Raw genomic sequence first — 2,788 nt, forward strand, 5'->3', positions numbered from 1 at the left:
ACTGATACGCCTACTCTAAACTGGAACCATGCCCCTTCGAAGTTCCAAGCGAGGCAGGTGGGTTGCAACTCCGCCCTTTCACAATGACAGGCAACGTCTCGCCACGCCCCTTCATGATTCCTAGTCTGGAATGTGAGATGAAACCCCTCTTCCTACTTAAAGACAACGCCCCTACAAAGGCGGGGACACGCCCCTCTAATTTACCAAATCTGATAGTGGGAGGGGGACAAACCTTGACAATCTTTGCTGCCAGACCATACTCGGAGTTGTAGTTTAATCTGGAGATCACAAGATCTTATAGTCACACTCCATAGAAGTCAGTAGAAGAGAAAGATAGTTTGCGCAGGTAAATCGCACTAAAGTCTCCAGTCACATGACAGAAGTCCACACATACCCCAGTGTAATGATATAGGACGTGTTTACACAGCACTGTGTGCACCCCGTATGGGTATATACTATAAGGAGACAAGTATTGTGGCATGTTCCATCGGATGCGGCATTAGGGTATATTCACATGGTGCAGTTTATTTGGGTGTTGTTTTTGAAGGCACAACCAATAATGTATTACAAAAAAAGAGAAGTAGAATATTTCCTATATACCTCCCCTACCTTTACGATCCACTCCTTGTTGTGGCTTTTAAAAACTGCACCAAAACCGCACTGTGTGAATAAGACCTTACAGAGGTTTTCTCCTGTGGGAGCATTCTGTATGTTGTTTCTAAAAGGCAACATGCCCTCCGCTAAAATCAACGCTTCTAGGGTAGAATACGTCCGTAGCACGCCGTCTGTTCGACCATTTCCATAGTACGGCGTCTGATCGACCGTGCCACCATTTTTTTTTTCCCCTCTCTGATTCATGCATATGAAGTTGGAGGTGCAGTATGAACCCATAGATGTCACAGTAGTGACCCATACCACATGGCAGATTTGTTGCAAAAAATTCTGCAATTGAAAATCCATTCCATACATCTGAATGCGGTTGATTTGGCGGCAAGCACATAGGTTCTTTTTAAGCTGCATTCAAATGAATAGGACAGTTGCAGACATTTTTGCAACAAATCTTCTGTGTGTGAATAGACCCTAATAGTGCATGAGGCTCATGGATCTGGTGCTGTATTTCCTCACTGCTGCCACTAGATGGCAGTCTAGAATCACATTTATGGCTTCACCAGCCCCCTGGACATAACACTGTAGTGACACTTCAGGTGATGGGACAGGTGAGCTGCAATGTGAGGCCTCTGTTCAGGAAACACGCGGTTAATATTTAGTGATGTGAGTAGTACTCCTTTACGCCTAGACTTTTTGTAGCGCTTTTAATTGGTTTTAGCTCTTGAGCTCCAGCTGCAGTCCACATGAATACATTGAGTTGCATGCAATCTTGTGGACTGCAGCTGTCAATCAAGAGTTAAAATCAATCAGTAGTAGCGCTACAAAAAGTCTAGGAGTAGCCCTGGAACAATGTGGCCTGGACCCGGCATCGTCCAACTCAACAGGTCACCATAGAATCCAGCGTAACCCAATGAAAACCCGCTGTGAAATCCGTAGTAAGTCCACACATATTAACATGCAGGTTTACAAATAGACTTTACCACCTAAAACACGGATGTATGAACACAGGGGATTTCATGCAACCCCATAATAATAGCACCAACATTGTGCAATATACCACGGCGATCTACCACCGCGATCCACCACCATTGCGAAGTGCAATAAATTAGACGGCACATTATCGCCACGGATCCCTGGTCTAATTTAATTGGTTATCAGTTATTTCAGGGGTGAATCTAGTGTGAGGTATGTATTACTTTTGGGGTCTTTGTTTTAGGGGTTTGGTCTGGGGTCTGTATTACTTTAGGGGGTCTGATTCAGGTTCTTTGTTTTACAGATCTGGATAACTACAGGAGGCCTGGGATCTGTGTTTGTTTAGGGGTCTGGTCTGGGGTCTATATATGTTTAGGGGGACTTAGGTCTATATTCTGGTGGCTATTAGTGAAGGGGGTCTGTATTTGTTAAGGGATCCAGCCTGCGGTCTGTATTAGGGGGTCCAGACTGGGGTTGTATTGTTTAGGGCCTTTTGTCTGGCGTCTGTATTTGTTCAGGGGATCTGGGGTCTTTATTCTGGGTTCTGTATTAGTTTAGGGGGTCTGGTCTGGGGTCTATATTACCTTAGGGGGTCTGACCTGGGTTCTGTATTGTTTATGGGGGTCTGTATTTCCTTAGTGAGTCCGGCCTGGGGTCTGTATTTCTTTAGGGGTCTGGGTCTTTATTTTTTCTTGGGTCTGTATTGTTTCTGGGGGTCTGGGGTCTGTATTGCCTTAGGTGGCCCGACCTGGGGTCTGTATTGTTTGGGGGGGGGGGGCCTTTATTTCCTTAGGGGTCTGGGTCTTTAGTCTGTATTGTTTAGGGGGGTCTGGTCTGGGTTCTGTATTCACTTTGGGGTATAATGAAGAGGGTCATAGGAACTATTTGTGATTAAAATGTCGTAGCTTGGGGGCGTGTCCTATATAAATGGGGGCGGGACTTGAGTTAAAAATTATTTGGCGGTGTGCACCGCTTTATGCGTCGCGGTGGGCGTGACTATACTCTTTATCACTCCGCTTTCCCCAGCACCAGAGTATATTGTGACGTCTATTATCAGGACCTGCCCGGCCTTCACTCTGATTATAACCACTGATCTGCAGCACAGCCTGATATATCTGCCAGTCTCCCAGGTGTGCTGCCAGCTATCTATGTAAATGTGCCCGGATGAGCTGGAGATTTCTCGGATAAGGGTTTCAGATGAGCTTTG

This window comes from Rhinoderma darwinii, chromosome 9, assembly GCF_050947455.1.
Source record: "Rhinoderma darwinii isolate aRhiDar2 chromosome 9, aRhiDar2.hap1, whole genome shotgun sequence".
Lineage (NCBI taxonomy): Eukaryota > Metazoa > Chordata > Amphibia > Anura > Rhinodermatidae > Rhinoderma > Rhinoderma darwinii.